Below are 23,296 nucleotides of genomic sequence, written 5' to 3'. Positions count from 1 at the left end.
TATTGGGTCTATTCGCATTGATAATGGAAAAGAATATACATCAAATGAATTTGAAAACTATCTTCGCCAACATGGGATCAAACATCAAACAACTGTACCTTATAATCCCCAACAGAATGGTGTAGCAGAAAGAATGAATAGAACAATCTTGAATATGGTACGATCCATGCTTTTCTTCAAAAATGTAAAGATAATGTTTTGGGCTGATGCTGTTCTATGTGCTGGATATATAAAGAATAGATGTCCATCTAGTGCTATAAGAAACAAGACTCCTTATGAATTGTGGTATGGACATGTTCATTCGGTAAAACATCTCAGGATCTTTGGTTCCACCTGTTATGCTTTAATACCAAAGGTACATAGAAACAAACTTGGTGCTAGAAGTCGTAAGTGTATCTTCCTGGGGTATTCAAACACCTCTAAAGCATACCGTCTCTATGATGAAGTAAATAAAAAGTTTGTTGTATCTAGAGATGTCATTTTTCTTGAATCATCCAAATCTGACAGTGTTGTTGAGCGGCAACTTGATCGCTTGGATAGATTCACAAAAACGAAATCATTTCAAGAGTTTGAGAATCAAATTCCACATCTTGAAGGGGGGATTCCTATACTAGATCAACATATGGAATCTTCTTCTGAAGAACAATCTCCCTTGCATGAAACTCCAACACCGGATGATCCTTTAAGTGATGTAATTGATAGAATTGGGAGACTCAATCTTGATTCAGTCCCAACTCAATCAACAGAGCAGCCTGGACCATCTCAGAAAGGTCCCCCAAAGTGGCTAACAAAGACACTTGAAAGTGTTCATCCTGATGAAATTGGAAAAACAGGAACCAGAAATACAAACCGACAAGATGGAGGTGATGTAGATAACTCTAATTCACCTGTTGATATGGATGTTACTTGTGATTGTGAATTGAACTTGTCTACAGATTTTGAACCAACTTCCTTCAAAGAAGCTTATTCTCATGATGAATGGAAAGAAGCGATGCAGAAGGAATATGATGGCCTCATAAAGAATGGCACTTGGAAGCTGGTTGATCCTCCATTTGGAACCAAACCAATTGGCTGCAAGTGGGTCTACAAGAACAAGTACAAAGCTGATGGCTCACTTGACAAGCACAAAGCTAGGCTTGTGGCAAAAGGTTTTGCACAGAAGGAAGGGGTCGATTATGAGGAAACTTTTGCCCCCACAGCAAAATGGGCCACCATCCAGACACTCTTTGCACTAGCTGCTCAGAACGGTTGGAAAGTCCATCAAATGGATGTAAAAACTGCATTCTTGAATGGAGATCTAAAAGAGAATGTTTTTATGTCCCAGCCTGAAGGATTTGCTGTGAAAGGACATGAACACAAAGTATGCAAACTTGTGAAGTCCTTGTATGGCCTCAAACAAGCACCACGAGCCTGGTATGAAAAACTAACTGAGCATCTTCTGAAACTCAACTTCAAAAATTTTGATCTTGATGATGCAACTTTATTTGTCAAGAAAGTTGGCAAAACAGTTGTATATCTTGTGGTATATGTAGATGATCTTTTAATGACAGGGAACAATGAAAGCTATATTGCATCCATAAAGAAAGAATTAGGAAAAAGTTTTGAAATGACTGATTTGGGCTATGTTCATTACTATCTTGGCATTGAAGTAACCCAACATCCAAAATCCATATTTCTTTCTCAAAAGAAATACATTGGAGATTTGTTAAACAGATTTGGCATGACAGAGTGCAATCCTCTTTCTACTCCAATGGAACAAAACTTGAAGCTCACATCTATTGAAGGAAAGGAATTTGAGGATGCAACAAAGTATAGACAGCTTGTAGGAAGTCTCATCTACCTCACTACTACCAGACCAGACATTTCATTTGCTGTTGGAATCCTCTACAGGTTTATGCAAAAGCCTTGTGAGGGACATTGGTTTGCTGCAAAAAGAGTTCTAAGGTACTTGAAGGGAACTCAAGACCTTGGAATCAAGTATACACAGGTGGACGACTTCAACTTGATTGGATACTCTGATTTAGACTTCGATGGAGACAAAGAAACTGGGGTATCTACTTCAGGATATGCTATGAGTCTTGGATCAGGAGCTGTCTCCTGGAGATCACACAAGCAATCAGTACCAGCAGATTCCACAACAGAAGCAGAATACGTGGCAGCAGCTGAAGCAACGAAAGAAATTGTGTGGCTCAGGAAAATTCTTGAAGATTTGCAGGTAAAACAAATACAATCAACTCCACTCATGATTGATAACACCTCTGAAATAAAGTTGGCCAAGAACCCAAAGTTCCATGATCGTACTAAGCACTTCAATACTAAATATCATCTGATCCGACATCATGTTGAGGCCAAAACAATCCATCTCCGTCATTGTTCCACAAACGAGCAAATTGCAGACATCTTCACCAAAGCGCTTGGAAGAGAAAAGCTTGAAAGATTCAGAACGATGCTTGGACTCACCAACATCCCTTCAGATTAAGGGGGGGAATGTTGACACCTAATCCTCAACGGATGGGTGAACTGTAACGTGAACAGTCATCAAGAAGATGAACTGTTCCGTCTCCTTTTTGTATATAAACAATAGTTCTCTAATGAAATAATATATCAGTTTTTCTTCTGCTTATTCTGGAGTTACTCTGGCTTGACAGAAACTCAAGAGATATGCATGTATCTCCTAAAAAATGACAATCTTATTTAGAAATGCCAAAGATATGAAACTTTTTTACACAAAGCCAAAGATATGGAATTTTTTACACAATGCCAAAGATATGGAACTTTTTTACACATTTTTACTATTAAAATAACTTTTATAACTAAATGATTATTATAATGTAACATTTTCACAACAAATATTATAGATAAAATCTATAAATCTATAATTGTGATAAAATTAGGAGTAATGTACTTTAATTTAAATATATTATTATACCTACCACAATAGTGTATAACACAATCAATTTTTTGTTTGAGCAATTATAGTTATTGTTTGACCAATAAAATTTACAACTCTTTCATGGTTTCAATTTTATTATTTTTACACAGAATATGTCCTTTTATGGAGTTGGATGGGAAAATATTGTTCAACCTAGCCAATGCCCAGGCGCCATTTTCGTCGTCCTCTATCCCGTCAAATTTTGACATGTGGAAAGTCAACGTCGGACAAGTTGTTGCTACTGCGAATACAAGCTACTGCTAATACCTCAAAAAAAACAACACTAGTAGCCTCATATAGACCAACATTGAACGCCTTTTGGAACCACAGCACTATCACCATCGCATGCGGATAACCGAGACCAGAACCACCAGCTCCTCTCGCATGAGTTTTCGCTTTCTCCTACCACCCTGCGGCTGCGCCATGGTTGCTGCACTTTTATTTCAAATATCATTGTTTTCATCATAAGGCCAATTCTCTTTGACTGGAGCTTTACATATTATTTAATTTAAATTAAGACCTATGATGTACCTCTAAGTGAGTAGGTACAAGAATGAAATTTTTATGTCGTTTGGGAGTACATTGGTTAATGAAACATTCCATCTGAAAATAGCACAAACAATAATAAAAATTAAAATAGTAGAGATAGATAATAGGCGCATGATATATATGATTGGAATATGTTGAAAAAATGGAATAAATCAAATGGAAATTTGCACAGTCTGTATAATTTGAATTCACCTTCTCACTGCCTTCGTGATGGTTTTGAGTTCGTCCAACATTCCGTGAGTGTCATAGAGGTAATCTAAAACAGTAGCCACGATACAAATTTTTCCGAAGACAATTCTGCTATGAAAAAATTCGGGCATGAAAATGCAACTGTCCAAAGTAAAATTCCAAAGTTAATTTAATAATAATTTAATTTATTTATTTTAAATATGATTAGTTCAATTCTTATTTTACAATAATTACAACTTTTCCATACAAAGTGAAAACATGAAAACAAAAACAAAATTCCAAACGTGTATTCAATGAGATTATCAAAAATTTCCACATGGTTTTTCTTTTTTTTTAATCAGATTCAATAACCCACTCACAAATCGAATAATGAGCTCTTTTCCTCCCTAAAATCATTAAGGGAGATATTAAACCAATGAATTCACCATTGAATTTTTAGCATGGGAATAATTACGCCAAAGACCTAAGTCTAGTTGTTGGAACTGTAGACGCTTGGAGTTGGGGACCGGGGGCCTATTGCAGAAGGTAGAGACATAATTTGTCTCATGGAAACTCATGAACATGATGGTTGTAAAACTCCTATGTTTGATTGTTATTTGAAATTAGCAATTTGGAACGAGGCAACAACAAATGGCAAAGAGTATGGAGAAACACTGGGTTTAGTCAAAGAAAAAGAAGGTCGTCACATACAGTTTGTGAAACATAATACAAATAAACAATATTTATGGTTCAAAATAACAGAGAATGAGAACCACATAAAAATTGCAACATGCTATTTTGCACCTCAAGTCTCACAAACTTACAAAAATAAGGGGTTAGATAGCAAAGACCCATATGCAACGTTAAAGCAGGACATTGTTGTATATTCTCAGCACAGAGAAGTTCTTTTAGTGGGAGATTTCAATGCTAGAACAACAAATCAACAAGCTAGTATGTTTTGTTGCAAAGATGATCACAATCCTATATGGCTCATTGAAAAGGAGAATCCCCAATGGTTGAGACATTCAGAGGATGACAAAGTTAGCAATCATTTTGGAGAGGAGTTTCTCACATTGTGTGGTGCTTTCAAATTAATTATCTGCAATGGTCTAGAAAAATGGAAAAGGTTTGGGAAGTTCACTTGCAACACATACAATGGCGCAAGTGTTGTTGACTATGTTATTGTTCACAAAGCTTGATAAAAAGGATATATGAAGTTAAGATTGGAGAGCATATGTGGGACTTAAAATCAAACCATAACCCAATTTATATAAAGATATCTTGGTTAGAAGAAAGGCAGCATAGGAGGAAAACCCAATGTTCTCGACAATCGATATGAAGGGGCAAAATTCTTCTAACACAAGAAAATTGCACTATTTTCAAAACAATGTTAGAGAGATCAATTCAGAAAGGGAAGAGTGGTTCCAAAGCCTCAATAGTCATGAGTTAACAAATATAATTCATATTGCACTTGAGAAGTGAAAAAGAGCAAAAAAGAGGAATTATGAATCAAATTATTTTCCGATAAATGCTTGGTTTGATGAGGTATGCAAACTAGCAAGGAAAACCTTGAAAAAGGCAGGCGAGGAGAAGATGAATGTAAAGTTATACAAGCAAATTTTAAAAATGAAAAAAGATGAGTTCATGTAAACAAGGCGATAAGAGTTAATGTATCTAGGCAATAACAAACCAAAGCTTTTCTATCAAGAACTTCAACAAAGGAAGAAGCAAATTAAAAATAATATTATGGCCAATCAATGGTTTGACTATGCAAGACAACTTTATGAGAAAGAATCAGAGGAGGAGCCTCCTCCTAGGATCAACGCAACTACAAAGCTTTTCACATTACAAGAGGTAGAGACAGGAATTAAGAAGTTGAAAATAGGAAAGGCAAAGGACTTGGTTGAACTTCAAGCAGAATATCTAAAGTGGGGAATGGACATTCTTGCACCGCACATCATGGAAATATTCAACAACATAATTCGGAAAGGATTCCCAAGAGATTGGACAACTAGTTTAGCAATACCCCTTTTAAAAGTGGAGATATTAATAATCCTTCCAACTATAGAACCATTATGATCAATCCTTTGTTTGCAAAGCTCTTCAGTGGGATGGTAGAAAACAGAAGCAGTAAGTGGGCAAAAGTCAAAGAAAGGAGGGAAAAAGGGCAAGCAGGTTTTAGAGCAAAGCATTCTATAGTAGATCATGGTATTACATTGAGACACATTATTGAAAAGGTTTGGGAGGGTAAAGAAGAAGTATTTTACTGCTTTGTTGACTTCAAAAATGCATTTGACATGGTCCCTATAGATAAGTTGTGCAGTAGAATGGAAGAACTTGAAATTCCTTTGCATTATAGAGTTGATTTCTATAGGCTTTATGAAGAGGTGAAAGTCAAAATTAGAACTTCAGCAGGCATTTCAGAAAGTTTTAGAAGTAACATCAGAGTCAAGGAAGGTTGCCCTTTATCCCCTACTCTTTTTGGTTTATATATTGATAAATTGGAAGAGTGGCTAAATTTGCAAGGTGGGGATGGTGTTCGGTTGGGGGAGTTTGTGATAAAACTTCTTTTATATGTTGACGACCTTGTATTGATTGCTAAATTGACCCAGGGATTGCAGATGCACTTATATTCCCTTGAGCATTTTTGTAAGACAGTAGGAATGCAAGTTAATACCAGTAAGACCAAAATAATGATTTTCTCGAATAAAAAGAATCAAAGCCAGCATATGTTCTTCTTTGAAGGCAACATTCTTGAAGAAGTAAATGAATACAAGTACCTCAGGATTGATTTCAACAACAAGCTTAATTGGGAGCACTGCAGAAAGAAGAGAATTTTAGGAGGGTGGAAAGCATTATATGCTCTTCAAAACAGATGTAGAGAAGCAGAGTTATGGAATTGGAAAACAATTAAAGTGTTTTTTGGGCTCCTAGTTTGTCCAGTGATATTATATGGGTGTGAATTGTGGGCTAGTAGCATCCCTGTCTCAAAATGGAAGCAAGTTGAGAAAATCCAAAAACGCTTGATCATGAGCAAGTTTAAAATAAAAAGTTCGGTTTCTTATGAGATAATGCTGAGTGAAACAGGAGCAACTTCCATCGAAGCAATTGCTATGGTGCGTCTCATAAGGTATCTACAAAGAATTGAGCAAATGGGAGAAGGTAGATGGCCTAAAGTTATCTTCAATGAAGGAATGAGTAAAAGAAAGAAATTACACATGAGACAAAACAACATTTGGATGCAAAAATTGAATATTTACCTCAATGCATGTCCACAAATAGCAAGAATTTAAAGAGTGTTGTTATGGAGAAGTTTCGTAAGCGTATATGGGGAAAAGAGTTGGGTAGAAAAAAGTACTACTACGTTCAAGAACTCAACTCCACTTGTGATCTCCAACAAAAAGAGTACATTGGAGCTTGCATTCCATGGGAAGCAAAGTTTCTTATTGCTCAATTAAGAACTAACTCGCATAAGCTACGGTGCGAAACAAGTCGGTGGGAAAGACCTAAAGAAGCTTGCGAAGAAGGAGTGTGTACTTTTTGCACTTCTGGGGCAGTGGAATCAGAAAAAAATTTCATTTTGGAATGTGATGCATTTAGAGACATCAAAGACAGTTACAACAATACATTAACATCGGTTCCTTAGCATTGTCTTTTCAGTGAGGGGATTGTTAGAAGGTTGGGTCAACACATCATTAATTTGAATAATAAGAGGATTGAATTACAAAAGGAAAAAAGTAGGAAGCCAATGGTCCCATAGACTATATCTAGTCTCGTGGACATTAAAATTTCATTTCATTTCATTTCTTACCTCTTGAGAGCTTGTGAGATCATGCCATGCATTCATTTATGGATGAATAAAACAAGGATATTGCCTCAAACTATAGGTTATTGCTCAGAAGCGTCAATTATCGCCTCGTATGTTTGGAGTAACGAGCAAGCAGATAGCCTAGCACGCACTATGACACGTGATTCAATACAAGTACAAACATCTTGTGACACTTGGTTTGCATATAAAGTTTGCTTGTCCATATTTTTGAAAATTTATTATAATTATTTAATTATTTTACATATGTAATTTTATTTAGTTATACAGATTTAAAACCAGAGGGATAGAGTATGTATGCCTTTGTAGATTTAGTAGTCAAATCATGGGTGTCTTGTCCCACAAACAAAAGGGTCTAATAGAGGGATAGAGTATGTATGCCTTTGTAGATTTAGTAGTCAAATCATGAGTCTCTTGTCCCACAAACAAAAGGGTCTAATACACCAATGTAGTGTCTGACTTGACCGTGACCTTAAAATTGGATAATAATAATAATAATAATGATTAGTATATAAATATAAAAAGTTTTAAATATTTTCAAAACTTATCATAATTATTGAGACTTTATATGAATTTGATTTATTTTGACACTTTATTATTATTATTATTTATAAATAATTTATATGATTGGTTTTAAAAAATCGGTTATAATTATTTATTTATATTTATGGATACAAAATTGTGACTTTTTACAAGTTAAAGTCGATATCAAGCACTACAGGATACTCAAACTAAGTTGTAGATACTAACTTATGTAGTACCTTGTTTTTTATAATATAAAATAATTGTGATAAAAATAAGAAAAGGTTCTAATTTGATTATATTATTAATACTATCTATATATAACATAAAATATCTCTTTTATAATTTATAATATTTTAAAATTTATTTTTATTAATTAAAAAATATTAATAAATTTTAAAAACATAATTAAAAAAATTAATTTAATTTTAAAATATTAAATAAAAAATTATTAATTTTTTTAATAAATTAAAAATTAAAATACTCGAAAAACTTAAGTTTACTTTGAAGTGAAAATACAAAATAATAAATTATTTACTTATAAGTAATAAACACAAATATACAAAATACTTAAATATCATAAAAACTAACATATATTATAAAATAATTAAACATTATATTTACAAATATTTAAAATACTTAAATATTACATACATATTAAAAAAAACAGAAGAAGAGAATTCCATATTCCATATTTAAGATGTAATGGAATAAAAACCTCTCTATAATAATTTAAAGCTAAGAGCTAAGTTGAAATGATTCTTTATAGTAATTTTTTCGTAAATAGTAATGATAATGGATGTATTTTAATTAATGTATTGCAATAAATATAAATAAATAATATATTTATATAAATATATATTTAATTGATTAATTGGATTTTTTAATATTTGTTTATATATATTATGTTTTTTTAAATTAGTGAGAAAATTTATCATAATTTAATTGTTGAATTAGTGAAATAGTGATTATTAAGAATGTATGCTTCCTAACTCATCATTATTATTTAAAGAAAGCTACACCACTTATAAAGAACAAACTTTTACTCCTGTAAAATGTTTTTGAGCTTTGAATTATTAATCGCTTTTGTTATATTCAAAAAACTAACTGTTACTCAAGCAAAAACAATTAACCATTAAAAATTAAAAATCGAAAATAAAAAAATTCTAAAATAAAAAATAAAGAAATATCACATCATGTATTAAATTAATTATATATATATATATATATATATATATATATATATAGTTTAATTTTAATATTTTAAAAAATAAACCTATAGCTGGTTGAAGTGAATGGTAACAAAGTAAGTAATTTTACAAATTGGAAGAGATGTACCACATCACACAGTTTAACCGGGTTGCATTTAATGGTAACAAAGATTTTACATAAATTTTACGAATTGGAAGGATGTGCCATGTCAAAAAGTTTTACCGGAGATTTTTTGACAGAGAGATGTGTTCGCAAGTAAAATTCAGGTTCGGAACAACCGCTTCCTTGGGATCGAATTCAAATTCAAATTTTGACTACAGGATGCTCACACCCTTAACGAAAGGCTAAGGCTACCAGTTCAGGGAGCTTGTGACCGTTCGAAAGAAGGGAGAGGTTATATAAGACATTCTGCCACACGCAGCATGCTCTCACTTCTGTTTCATCTTCTTCTTTGAATTGCATTGGCTTGGCTGGTTTCTTGTCCATATCATTTTGTTAGGTTGCATGGTCATGCATGTAGTTTTTTGCAGTCAATTTTCTTTTCTTGTATTTTCCATTTCTTGGATTTGTAACGAGGGTGCCTTTTGTTGAATTTTATTTTATTTAACACTTTTTTTTTTCTCTTCTGGTTTGCATTGCTTGCTTGGAGTTCTATTTAATTGTAGGATGCAGAGGAAAAAATAGATGGATAAAGATGAAACCCGTTGTCTGCGATTTCAATGAATTTACTAGCAGGTACAAAATGGTTGCCTCCTGGTATGTAATGACCATGCTTAAAGAACCCTAATGTTGTTTCGTTGTGTTAGTTGAATTATTTTTTATTTCTTTGGTAATTGCTTTTGACCTGCTTAATGAATTGAAACAGGTAGAAGGGTTAATCGAAACCGATGAAGAAGATGACAGGAGAAGCCGCAGCACTCAGGTTTGTTTGGTTTATTTGAGCTGTGATTTATATACCTCTTCTCATAATTTGACTTTATTTGAAAGCATTGTGCAGTCCTGCCTAAGGTTATTGAAGCCATTCTACATGACGTCCAATTTAATGCGCAGTGAAATTACGGGAAAGAGGAGGAACTTCGAAGGACATTTATTTTTGCGTACATGATGTCTTTTCTTACTTTTTTTTTGTCAGTGAAATCGGTACGTGCAATGTCAGGAAAGAGTGGTTGGTACAGCCTGCCACATTCATACTCATTATTCGCCGTCTGGGTGAACCGCTAACCCCTGGAAGATAATAAAATAATTTAGAAATCTATTCAACCAAATTTCACGAAGAGGAATCCCGAAGCCAAATGTTATCTGGAGGTTTTATAGAAGATTAGCCTAGTTCTGAAATGTGTAATTTCGTGTTCGAGGGTTTATCTTTTTTTGTTGTGTGCTTGCATGAATTGTTAGAGGGTTCATATTTTTGCTACTTGCATTATTTGCTAGAGGGTTCATTTTATTTTGTTAAACGGAAGATATTACCGACTCTCCTAAGCAAGGAATAGCATTCACCTCACATATATATATCTATCGACTCTGTCATTCTCTCAGTGGTAAATCACTGACCCAACCAATTTGCTAACGCTTTAGACATGTGTCTGCCAATATTGCACTAATTCGCTAATGCTTTAGACATGCGTCTTCCAATATTGCACTGGAAGATTTAGAGGGAGTTGAAACCTTTTTCATTATTGTTTGGATTCGAGTCTGAACCTATCGCAAATATTAAAAGGTTTTACTAATGTTTCGAAGGGTTTTATTGTTATGTGGATTTCAGACTTGAGGCATTTCAATACACAGAGATGATCCTTCCAGGTAAGAATCGTTTGCTCTTAATTTCACTAGCAGTTCCTGGTTATTAGTGTTGGCCTAGCTCATGTTTTATTATAACTGTGCCTTGCAACAGGTTAAACAGGTGTTTCAACTTAAGAGCTGCATGATTTCTTCCATAGGTGGATTGGTTTGTTTGTTTGCGTTGCTTATATGATTTATATATAATCGGAGTAGCGGCAGAGCCTGAATCTATTTCAATCTTTTGTTTGCCTTCGTTTTGGAGAAGGAGAGATGAGGCAGATTACAATAAGTCTGAAGGTAAATACACATTGTTGAATCGTTGAATTTCTTTCGAATTTGTTTTGCTTATTGGTTTTGACACCGTAATCAACAAGGGAAAATGTAGTTCTGCAGCGACGACTAAGATGACAAGAGAAGGTTAGGAATTTAGGTTTGTTTTGGTTTATATTTGAGCGGTGATTTCAATATCCGTCTTAAAGGTTGTGTTTCCATCTTGTAAATGTTTTGCAGGAGGGAGGATTCTGTAACTGTCTTTAAGGTCTTCTTTCCGTGTCATCAATATTTTGCAGCACAGAGGACGAATGATACACTTATTTTGGTGTCCTGGAGGAAGAAGCGGACATGAGGTATTTCCTCTCTTTTTTGGTCAATGAAATTATTGTTGAGAGGGTATGAGATGACATCATCATGGTGGAGAGGGCTTTTTCTTATTTCTTATTTAGTTTGTGTGAAGTCAGGGTAAGGTGGTTATGACAGCCTTACACCTCATTCTTCCATGCTTCCTGTTTAGATAAAACTGTTCATTCTGTAGAAGAAGAGTTAATCTACTTAAAAGGTTAGGGCATAAAATAATTATTTAGAGAGCTGCTTTAGTAAAACCCACTAAATACAATTCTAAAGATGATTTTTGAACCACAGTTTGAGTAGTTTTGGTTTTCTCATTTCATGTTCAAGTTTTAGCCTTACTTCATTGTAGTTGTTCCCGTGTTTTGTTTTTTAATTGTGTCATTTCATGTTAAAAGGGTTAGCCTTCACTGTAGTTTTTTCTTGTGTTTGACCTGTTAGATGCTTTAAGTTTTTAATTTTGCTTGCACTATTGCAGGGGTTTTTTAATTTTGTTCTACGATGTAAAGCAAAACCAATATGGATGGGTATAGGGGAATCCATAGAGAGTGGAGATATGATAAGTGATTTCCTGTGGTCTCACCTAGTAGATTATTGACTGTGCATAGAACCATAAAGTTCATAAGTAACTTTTATTTATTTATTTTTTATTTCTATATATGCATTTACATTTATGCCCCTATGTATTTTCTCTCATCATATCTTTTGTTTATTTTTTTTTCGATTTTGGAATGGAGCGTAAGTGTTTCACTATTATTTTGATTACAGATTGTAAGGGCATTCGATCCATAGGTTATTTTAGGCAAGGTTTGTTTGTTTTTTAATTTTTTTTTATTTATTTGTTTAAATTAAATTTTTAGTTTTGCAGTTTTTATCATTAAATTAGATGAAAATTGGTTTATGACATATTAGAAAAAAAGATATCAGTGATCACTAAAACAAAGAGATAAAATTTTAATCAAATAATTTCGCAATTTTTTCCTAAGATTATTTGTTTGGATTGTTTATATTATTTATATATAGCTAGAAATGATGGTAAGGATGATTCTTTTTCAATATTTCTTTGCAGTAATTATGAAGATCAAAATGATATGTTGGAGAAGGAGAGCAGAGGAACAATAGGCTCAATACGAATTAGGTAAATACACATTCTTTCTATTTTGTTTTAAATGATCATTCTACATAAAACAATTAACTTTGTAGATTATATGGTTATTTTACCTTTTATCATTTTTTTATCAAATTAATTGGTTCTTAAAATTGCTATTTAGAAATTAGTTCTAGAATTTCACTAAACTAACTTGATGACTCTAGAAGCAAGGTTACCTTAGAAGTTATAGATGACTATGTTGGCTAGCCATTATGTATGCTGCATTTCATTCTATTTCCTCATCTCTATGGGATTTTTCTCATAAATGTTTCCTCCTTTGTATCCATAATCCCTTAATAGCTCATACTCCCCCCTCATGCCACAAAGTAGTGTGCGTGGGTTTCTTGTGCAAGACAACTTTGGTTCATGCTTATGCCTATGCACACATGTTTGGGGAATGGTATACATCATTAACAAGGATAGATCATGCTCTTTCAACCTTTGCTATTTATAATCCATAGTTACAAATGTGAAAATTCCTACACTCGAAGGAACCCCTTTACAACAAATCTAAATCTACTTCACCTACTTGATTTTTAATATACATTAACCAAGTTATTATTTTGAATACTGAAGCAAATTACTTCTGTAGTCTACACTAATTAAATATTTGATCTCATGAAAGTAAAAACAGAGCAAATAACAAGATACATAAGGCACACTTATTTTTGGACACAATAGTCGCCGGAAAAACCCAATGCGGGAAAACCAGTGCAACAGTTCTGAGGATCTATTATTATGCAGGAGAAATATCTGAATACAAATATAGGATGCTCATCTAACAATCCTCTACAGAGAAAATACTAGCGGAAAATCTGAGTGAGTTTTACCTCACTTCACCCGGCAGAATTCCGGCTGATCCGGCACAAGATTGGCTAACCCTGACTATTTTTGCAGTAGCTCTGTGTCAGCCTTGCATCATCTTCTCTGCCCTCTGCATCAGCTCTCCCGGCAGTTCCGACAGTTCCCAATAGTTCCGGTTGTTTCGGCAGTTCCTGGCTGTTCCGACAGTTTTGGATTCTGTGTGTCAGGAAAATTTTCTAGGTCAGCTCTCCCGGGTACTGTGCTGCCTTTGCGTCAGCTCTCCCGACAGTTCCTGGCAGTTACAACTGTTCTTGACAGTTCCGGCTTCTGCACTCTACGTCAGCTTTCCCAACTGTTCCTGGCAGTTCCGACCTCTGCATGACATGCAACTTTTTTGCTTTGTTGGCTCTCTCCACCTCTCTGTCTGTATTCTCCGGAAAGTCCTCCTCCTAGATTCTCACTGCCCCGCTACTGCATAATGATCACTTAATTTGAAATTCTTAGCAAACCCTGCCCTAGGAATCAAATTTTTGATCAATTCGTTCTCTCCGTGTGTATTTCCAAATGAACCCCAATCCTCCATTTTATACTTTTCCTGTTGAGTCTTCAACGGCCGAGATTAAGTCTCTAATCAACAGCTAAGATTAAAACATGACTTGATCTGCCTTCTAGATCATCCTCACTCATATTTTGATTAATACCCATTAATATTTTAATTTCCCTAAGTTTAGACTTAGGAACCGCATTAAAAATATTAATTATTTTAATACAATACAATCCGGGTGGAATTTCACCAAACGGTTTTTGGGTTCTTTAGAACTCATGTGCCTTAGCCTCTCTGCCAATTTTCAAGCGTAGAGCATTTTCGATGCTACCAAAAACTAACAACAAAAACATTGTTTCCATGTAGTCATGATTGAGATAATGCTAGTTAGCATTGCTTTGTGTGAGAACTTAATGATTATGTTGCCTAGCTATTGTGTATACTTCTCATTTTGTTCTTGCTTACTCAAAAGGCATAGGTGATTATGCTGGTTAGGTATTATGTATGGTACATTTTATTTTGTTTCTTCATTTTGAGGGATTCCTCCTCAATATCCATGTTACCTTAGCAACCCATATTTTCTCCTCATGCCACAAGATAGTGTGGGCGGGTTTCTTGTGCATGACAACTTTGGTTCATTCTTGCTCCTATGCATGGATGTTTTGGGATTGATATGCAAGATTAATAGGGAAAATTGTGCCCTCCTTAGCCCCCTTGCTATTTGGATTTCACACTAACAAAAACATTGTTGCCACATATGTGGATTGAAATAATGTCACTTATCATTGCTCTATGTGTGAAATTCTACACTACCAAAAACATTGTTGCCACATATGTGGATTGGAATAATGTCACTTAGCATTGCTCTATGTGTGAACTTAGATTATTAGTGTGAAAAGACACCATACCAAGTCCCCAAAGATATTGGCCCTGCAAATTTAGATTTTCTGAAAAGGGGATAATGTTATTGATAATTGTCTATTTTGGAGTCTTTACCATTTCTATGTTGTTTATCCAATCCTAGAATTCAGAGAGATTGACTATGAAAACCAAATTAGAAATGTTACTCAAAAGCATTTTCTTCTCGTTTTTTGATTTATGGACACCAAATGTAGAAATGGTACCCAAAATCATTCTCATCTTATATTTTGATTATGTAATTGATAGGAAGGCATATGTGAATTTTGGGAAACCATCTTTATATTATATTTTGATTTTGTATTTCTTTGGAAAATCTTATGTGAATTTAGAATCCATATTTGAAACATTTTCGCTATAACTCGAGCTTAGAGACTATGTTCTATCCATATTCACACACACCTTAAAACAAATAGAAGTATGCCTATCATTGCATTGCACTAGAAGAATATTTAAAACCCTATAAAGAAGTTTTTAAAACCCTATAAATTTAGTCCACAACTTTTATTTGAGTCTTGCATATTCTACATAGTGATCAACACAATGCAACTAGAGGTGAAGAGATAAAAATTTGTAGCTCTAGGACAAGGTAATTTCAAATCATGGCATAGGTGTTACTTGGAATCTTGTGAATAGCCAAAACATATAGCAGTTCCTTTGAGAATCAATGATATTGATGATATCCTCCTTACATATTCCATTGTGATGTAATTTCAAATCTTAGCACAAGTGCTTCTTGGAATCTTATGACTAGCCAAAATATGGAATATTCCTACTGAGAAGCACAATATCAATGACAACCTTATTCTCTAATACATTGAAAGGGTGCGTTATTAGTTTGTTTATCAAGAGGGTACGCAAGACAATCTTGAGTATGATTCCCTCCATCCTCTGCTTTCTAAATTGTCTATGAAGGAGGATGATTTGTGATACATTTGAGAAATCCTCTTCTTTGGATCACACAACAAACCATCTTGAGTCTAGTTCATCTACCATAGTTTAGCTTGATGATTTTAGTGGTATTCTTTTCTTTTTTCATTTAATTTATCAAACTTAATCCACTCATTCAAGTTGTTTGAGACCCAAAAGCTATGAGTCTCTTTGCATGGGAAGAAAAACACCACTCTGTATTATGTATATGAGATTTATTGGAATGACGTTTTTTTTTCCATGGAAAAAGGCGTAATTTTCATTAATAAGATAAGAAAATTACATGTTGTATAATGCTGCATGTATGAGATGCAATCACTGAGGTGCACACCAAGTAGTATATATAAGCTTTACAAAAAAACATCCATGATGTAGCTGATAATAAACTTCAAAGAAGTCCAGATAACATCAGAAATAGGATAAAAACTGAGATTGGTCCCATAAGTAAAACAACAGCGTATAACAGTAAGATTATATACATAGAGCCAAAAACCAAAAATCGAATGATCAAGGGATCATTCAGTGTTGAGCCCATTCATCTTCATGAATGGTCGGTGGTATTTGGAATGATGTTATATACATGTTTCCTTCAAATTAATCACATTTAATTTTGTGAAATTTTTTATGTTAAAACTAGAGTTTGTTAATAACACTTCAATTAAAAATTTTAGTCGTAGGACCATACATCATTCAAAATAAAATTTTCCCACACATAATGTATTTGTTCCCTCACTAATTTCTATACAAAACTATTCGTTCCTAAATCTTGGTGCTATATTTTTTGGTTTTTCCAATCATCTATCTTGCTTCCTCATAGAATTTAATATAAAACACAAGCAAAAACAAATTGAGATGGGTGCAAGTTATGTGTATCGCTTTGTCTTTTGCTACTTGAAGTTTAACTCATTTGAACTAATCTTAGATTACAACCTGCTATTTGGATTATGTGTTGTAGCAATAAATTGGATTTTCCTTGAACTTGTAAAAATCACTCTTTCTTGAACTCATTTTCCCAACTTAAATCAATGACCTTTCAAGAAATAATATGTTCATTAATCTCACTAGTGACAATGGCCCAAGGAACCAGATGGAATACACCTTCCTCTCCTTGCACTTCAGTTTTACAGTTACTTAATAAACTAATCATGTTAATCATCCTCACTTGAAAAGAGTTGGATAAATGCAACATTTTCTTTCTTTCATTTTCTTTTCTGTAATATGCCTTGCATTTGTATTGGAGACTCTTGGGCAAGAGACCACCATGTTTTATATCATTTTTGGACCATGTCTCCCCCTCCACCTCCCTTGGTACGCCACATTTCTAATGGTCGTCCTCTTCTTTAATCAATATTCCCATCGTATAAAGAATTTCATTTTCTTCTTTCATGATTTCTTAGACAATGTTTTGCAAGTTTCCTTTCAATCCTGTGTTCCCACTTGGCTTGGCCCTAATGAATGTTTCTTTTGGTCCTCAATTTGTTCCCTTTGCACCTTTTCCTTTTATAGAGGAACCCCTTGCTACGACATTTTGCCCCTTTTTTCTATTTTTCTTATCCTACACATCTTTTGGTTAATGGAGTGTGTTTGTCCTTGCCCATGATTCATTCCACTTTGCATTAGATAATGTTTTTGTGGTCTATGCGTGTTAATCACTACTTTACTCTTCTCCTTCGTTTTGTGTTACCCTCGACATTCTTGCCCTTAATGCTTTGAGCATAAGCTTCCTTACTTTAGCTTCCTTTCATTTGAGTTATCTTAATGTTTCATGTAGACACCTCCAATGCCTAGGGGCAAAGTTTCCTTGCCCTTTTTCTCCTATTCTAATTTTTTAGTGACTAATCCATAAGGTTTTTTCCTCAAATGTTTTGCTAGAAAGACTTGGGGACTTGATGCTCCCCCTGCTCACTTTGACCTTTTGACCTCTATCTCAACCTCTTCACTCTCCTTTAGGCTTCTCATCCACCCTTTAATGTCTTGGCCTTTCTTTCGACGTCACCATCACCTTGTTTGCCTCATTATTATCCTTCTTGGCTTTGTAACCTCCCTTTTTGGTTCTTGCACCACTTAGGCCTCTCGACCTCCTTTCAGTCTCTTAGTTTTCCTTTTCAACCTCCCAAAAAACTTCATGGCCTTTTGGCCTACCTTTATCTCTTGTCATGTCGATCCTTCCTCTTTCACCTAATAAGATTATTGTTGGAATCCTCATGATGTTTTACCATAGGCCTATTTTCTTAGCTAGTAAAAAGGGAGGATCATCCTTTGCCATTTCTTGTAGTCGCGCCAAAAATTGTCGTTGTCCTTTTTCATTGCCCCATTGTATGAATAAAATGAAGGTGAAGAACTGGATGATTGGTTTCATTAGTGGTAGCAAGTCATCAATCCTACTTTCACTATAGAGGGAATGTCTTTTCTAATGCGAGGGACGAAATGTAGCATGGAAAATTTGACCTTTCATGTTATTCAACACTATGATGATTTTTTGGAGGTGCTTCAATCTTACATGGTGGTTCATTCCTACGTTCCCTTTTCTTTTTCTATCTTCAACCCTTTTTCTTTTTCTACATTAGGTTTTCACATTAAAATAATAGTAGTTCCACTACTACTTTCACCATGGAAGAGACAACCAAGAGTGTTCATCAACAATTTCATAGTGTTATGTACAATGGAGAGATGGTTGTGCATTCTTACTTCTAAACCCATTGCACCACCCTTTAAATAAATTGTTTTTTGCCAAGATATGATGAATTTGAATGTTTGCACATTTTGTTTCCAATGAAAACAACATACTTTATATTCATAAGGGAGAATACAAAGTATTTCCTTAGTCACCATAACATAGAGACTAAGATATTTTTTTTTTTGAAAAAATAATCTTTTATGATCATCAACCACCCCTCCATTGGATCGATCACTTAGTAAACCTTATACTGTCTCCTAAAACATATCCTAACATATTATAATTACCCAAAAGGTTCATTGCAAAATATGTCAATCATCAACTAGGACAAAGTCTTGCACAATCACCAAAAGTGAAATTTGAGTAATTTATATGTTTTGTCAAGTCTCTAACATGATTCCACTCTTCACTTAACATTTTTATGTAAAGTTTGTATGATTCTTTTAGTTTATGGTTGTTTTTCCTCACTTCAAGCCTTCAAGTCCTCTTGATAGTTTTTCCTTCCCTTTATGGGCATTCTTGTTTGATTTTGTCTTGTATTTTTATGCTTCTTCATAGAACTTTTACTCCCATTTTGGAGGCCATGCTGATCTGCTATGTTTGATTTTGCCTTGTAATTTTGTTCTTCCTCATGGATCTTTTACTCCCATCTTGTAGAGGCCTCACTCATACTTAATGTTTCATGGTTTTTGTAGAGTAATTTACCTTTACTTATAATACAACATTTAACCTTTATTAATGGTGATTTTACTTCTAATAGTCCACATTCACATCCTTTTTTTAATCATCTTGATGGTTTGTTGCCTATTTCACCCATGATTGGAACATTTGTTCATACACGGGATATCATTCTTGAAGGGCACACATGTAAATTCTTGATGGTTTGTTGCCTATTTCACCCATGATTGGAACATTTGTTCATACACGGGATATCATTCTTGAAGGGCACACATGTAAAGGAATTTATTTATAACTTCTTGTAGGTTGTTTCATGGTAGACCACTGAGAGGATGCATCCCATTTTATTTCACCATCCTTGGAGGGTGTTTCTGAACCAACTTCATTGTTATATCATTGTTGACTTGTGTCATGGAGTTGGTACATGATAGCATTATTACTATGTTGCATGAGTTTTTGGAACGTGGGAACGTTGGGAACTTGGGTACGGGTGTCGGGAACGGCTAGAGGTTTCCCCAAAATTTACAGGAAACAGCTAATCGGGAACGGTAATATTATATAATAAAAAAAATAAAAAATATATAATTATATAATAATCAAAATTAATATTAAATCAAAATATTCAAATATTAAAATCAATTTAAATATATAATCTCTCTTATATATAAATATATTCTTTGGGTGTCTCTCTTCCTGAGTCTCTCCCTTTTATATATATATAAAATATTAAAATGTCAAGTTCATTATCAGTTCTCTGACACATGACCAGTGTTTGAAACAATCTGCCTTAAAAATACAAAGGAACAATTTTACCTATGTTTCTCTAGTTATTCTTATGAGAAAAAGTAAAGCGACTCTAATGGTTAAGCATTGAATGCCACATACAATATGCACACAATCTTTTGACATACATATACATAAACAAAAAAATAAATACTCATCAGCATGACATCCCAGATATTGCCCTTACATTGAGGTGTCACACGCTTCCTTAACCCATCAAGAGATTGCTCCAATTTCTCAATTAAGGATATCGGTGTTAAGGATGTCTTTGGCCTTTCTTCCTGCAAAGGTTTCAACAAAGCCTCATGTTTTGTGGGCAGTTCAACATATTTGTCTACATGCTTTGTATTCCCCAACCCTAAGGAACGTGGGAACTCCAAGAAAAGAGTCTTCAAAGCTCCCGGAACTTTCCCAAGCTCCCATTGCAGCTCCCACAGAAAAGGGAACGTTCCCATACAGTTCCAAAGCTTCCGGGAGCGCGGGAACCACTGGAATGGGTTTCCCACCTCTAGGGAGCGGTTCCCGTGTAACAGAGCATTATTATAATATATTGTTTTCCTTGATGATAGGGATGCACATTTTATTAATTCTTTGTGGAGAAGAAAGTGGAACTCAACAACTCATTGCTACTTTTAGTAGGTTTTGACGGGGTGAAATACCTAGATGCCAATAATAGGGGTTAATCCCAATGAAGGGGCCCAATTATACTCTACCCTGTTTGGTATGGAAGAATCCTCTGGAGTGTAATGTCTCGTCAACTTTTCTATGAGCTTTAAATGTGCCGTGATATCTCTTTTTGAGTTTTCTAAGTGTTGATCAACAAGGAAGAAAATATGGAAGAACCCTTTGGATTAATGGCTTGACAACCTTTAAATGTGTCATGATATATCTTTTTTAATTTTTTACGGGTAGTTCACGGTCACTGGGTGGCCGTTACATCCACAGAAAATCTGGGCAAATCAACCCCGAAGGGAATCTTTTAAAGCCCGTGGGCCAGACTAGTAGGGCCTAACCCCAAGGGCGTCGAGGAGAATTGACCCTGTGACCTCCCGATCGGCGAGGTACTTAACCACTGGGACTCGACCAGTTGAGCTAACCCTTGGGACTTTAATCTTTAAAGTTTTGAGAAGTAGTTCTATAGGAATTATTAGATTACATAGCAATATTTTTGGAAAAAGAAATTTAACTTGACACATGATAAATAATTAAGAGTTGGATGAAGAAAATAAATGAGAAAAACATTTATTATTGCTTCAGGATAGCTTGATACATCATAAGAAATTCCTTACAAAACATTCATGCAAATATTGAGTTGTAGAATAGTTCACAACATTTGATTTGCATAAACTATTCTCTTCGGTCAGATAGCTTGATACATCATAAGGAATTCCTTACAAAACATTCATGCAAATATTGAGTTGTAGAATAGCTCACAACATTTGATTTGCATAAGCTATTCTCTTTGGTCAAAACAATTTGGCAAATGATTGGCTTCTTCATTCATAAAAGTATATGAAATAATTCCCTTGCAATAATAGTTCCAGATTTGTAGCATAAAAAAATCTATAACTTCTTAAGTTTTATTATATATACAAATTACAAAAGTTTGTTATGATAGCCAATTATAACTCAGCTATCAGGTGAGTTGGGGTTCTCCTCCTTAACCGCTTCTTTATCATACTTTTCCCATTGGTAAAAAGGAAATGAATTCGACATCAATAATCATGTGGAAAAGTATGTTGCTTATGGTGAGCCTTCAAAATTGCCAATTCCCTAATATATTTCTCAGTTTCAGGAAATGTACATTTGAGTTGCAATGCTTTTCTCACTTCCTCCAAGAGGAACTTCTAAAGGCATCCTTTCTTAATAGATGAAATACTTCATATTTAAGCTTCATGAATTTGAACCATATGCTTAAACTTTTGCAACACTTGGTTTCTCGGGTAGAAACTTTTTGCTGCACCAAATGAGGGATGTTGACATTGAGTGGTGGTGTCTTTGATGAAGCTATGTGTTTTGACACAAGCCATCTGCTCTTTTTCTATTTGTTTCTATGCCTCATGTGCTACCTAATTCCTATTCAATCTCATAAATTTCCTTTTTATTTAACAACTTAATACTATGAAATTTGTTTCCTCTCTGCCTTTGGATCTGTTTAATAAATTCAAGTTGATATTGTGTTTTACCTTGGTTTTCTTTCTAAATCAAATTATCTTTGTTCAAAATAGAGATCTTTGAAAAGATATAGTGTAAAAATCCTTTTTAATCTGCATATTAATTTGATCTTCGTCTAATATGTTCCACAATAGTTGAAACCAAACCCTATGCAGATTTATAATATTTAACGTTGTTTTCCAATAGAACAATGTTCTTCTCTAGGTTTTGCACATTAGCTGCGTCTGGTTTTTCTTTATCAAGAGTGGCATGGGTTATAGCCTAGTCAACTTAGATTTCTCCTATGTCTAACAGATTTCTTTATTGTGCAGATAAAGATGTTAGCTAAATTAATTTTCCTTCTTCTCTATGTTTGCTTGACTATGGTTTGCTTTCTTTTGTTATAAGCTATTATAATTTCTAGATCTAGCACTTCCGCAATAATAATTGGTATATTTTGTTCACCCTAGGATAAAGTATTCTCCAAGCTACTGAGTGTAGCTACTAGTTCCATTTCAATGACCTTACTTTTGATTTCTTTTCCTTTAAATGTGGCTTGTTTAGGAATAATTAAACCTTGCATTGTCAAATTAATGAAACTACTTGGAGGTGGGAAAGCTTGTGATTGTTGTTGAGTAGGTTGCTCGATTGACTCATTTGTATTATTTGTATTATATGTAGGTTGTTGTTGATGTTCTTGATTATCTTCTTTCCCTTTTGCAACATTTCTTAATATTTTCCATCTTTTATTTTCTCTCATTCACTCACTTGTGTTCACTCTTGTGATGGGATGTGACTAAGATAAGAGGGTTTGTATTCCCCCTTTGAAAGAGCTCCCATGATCCCTCTATCTTGTGACCTTTGTTGCCGGCTTGTGGAGCTCATCACCTTATGCCTTTGGCTTGTGATCCACTGCTTGAATCTATGCTTTATGCGACTCAACCTCATAATAATAATAATATTAATATTAATAATAATAATATTAATATTAATAATAATTATTATTATTTAATTTTAAGGTTAGAGCCAAGCTAGCCACCAAGTTA

The 23,296-nt window shown here is 34.2% G+C and overlaps 1 long non-coding RNA gene across 2 annotated transcripts in view; it reads left to right on the top strand.

Annotated features, from left to right (window-relative positions):
- The first annotated feature begins 10,528 nt into the window (after positions 1–10,528).
- The window catches only part of LOC149189595 (uncharacterized), a 106,824-nt gene continuing 94,056 nt past the window's right edge, over positions 10,529–23,296 (top strand). For both annotated transcript variants that reach the window (XR_016256419.1, XR_016256418.1), the window contains exons 1-4: positions 10,529–11,009; positions 11,101–11,285; positions 11,499–11,614; positions 12,682–12,750. This is a non-coding gene — a long non-coding RNA (uncharacterized LOC149189595). The remainder of the gene's footprint in view (positions 11,010–11,100; positions 11,286–11,498; positions 11,615–12,681; positions 12,751–23,296) is intronic.

The sequence above is a fragment of the Pinus tabuliformis genome, chromosome 3_1 (genome assembly GCF_031772625.1).
Source record: "Pinus tabuliformis cultivar Carrire ecotype Pingquan chromosome 3_1, CPIR1, whole genome shotgun sequence".
Classification (NCBI taxonomy): domain Eukaryota; kingdom Viridiplantae; phylum Streptophyta; class Pinopsida; order Pinales; family Pinaceae; genus Pinus; species Pinus tabuliformis.
The sequence above is the reverse complement of the archived record's forward strand: the minus strand, read 5'-3'. Positions and strand labels throughout refer to the sequence as shown.